We start from the raw sequence: 937 nt of genomic DNA on the forward strand, positions 1-937 counted from the left end.
CCGGAGCCGCTCTTTGCGGCGGGCCGCGCTCTGCTCTTGCTTGGTTCTCTCTGTGCCGGACAGCGTGACTCCTGTTCTCCTGGCTCGCTGTGCCGAGCCTGCTCCCTGGGACCGGGGCCGCCATCTCCGTGCACTCGGGGACAGGCCCCTTGGGGAGCAGCTGGAGCGAGAGCGCCCCCTCCAGGCCGCGTGTGGGCGGGAATGGTGCTGCGTCCTCCCAGGGCGTCTGGGGGTAGCACGAGCTGAGCGGGAAGGGGCCGGAGGGCACCTCTGCCTGGGACAGCAGGGCAGGCGGATGCCAGGGCTTGGTTGAGGAAGCAGAGAGGGCCACAGGGTACCTTCAAAGGCGTACGAGAGGCAGTGGGGCGGCCACAGCTCTTCTCAGGAGAAGACAGCCCCAGGGCACCGCCCGCGCCACCCCCCCCCACCCCCCCCTCCTGACTGATGAGAGGATGGAGAGAGGGAGAAATACCCTGTCAGCAGCCACACGGGGAGAGCAGCTTCTGGGGAAGAGAGCAGAGGCTGGGGCTGCTAGCACGCAGAGCCGGTGGTTACGAGTGTGGACCCCGGAAGCGGATGCACCTCCTGCCCAAGTCCCAGGTCTGCCTCTTATTGTGACCTTGGGTCAGGTATTAGCCTTTATAGATGAGTTCCTTCATCTATAAAAAGGAGTATCTAGAACACAGCATTGTTTTGTGGTTAACGTATAAAGCACAGACATGGAGCAAGACACGTAGTACCAACTAAAAATTATTATCATTATTATTATTATTACTTGTGAGGGTTTAGCTTAAAGCAGGCAAAAGAGGCCTTCGAACCAGGACCATGGCCCGACTGCATGCTCCTAGGGGTACAGGAGACCAGCCAGTGGCTCTTCCTTCCTAGAAGCTCTTGATCTGAATCCCCCTCCCATCCTGGTGGATTTCCGTGGCATTCC

At 59.7% G+C, this 937-nt stretch overlaps 1 protein-coding gene across 1 annotated transcript in view; it reads left to right on the forward strand.

Moving 5' to 3' along the window:
• The window catches only part of TNRC18 (trinucleotide repeat containing 18), an 85,880-nt gene that overhangs the window by 48,548 nt on the left and 36,395 nt on the right, over positions 1-937 (forward strand). The gene's annotated exons all lie outside the window — the stretch shown is intronic.

Source organism: Lipotes vexillifer, unplaced genomic scaffold (genome assembly GCF_000442215.2).
Source record: "Lipotes vexillifer unplaced genomic scaffold, Lipotes_vexillifer_v1.1 scaffold625, whole genome shotgun sequence".
NCBI classification, from domain to species: Eukaryota; Metazoa; Chordata; class Mammalia; order Artiodactyla; family Lipotidae; genus Lipotes; species Lipotes vexillifer.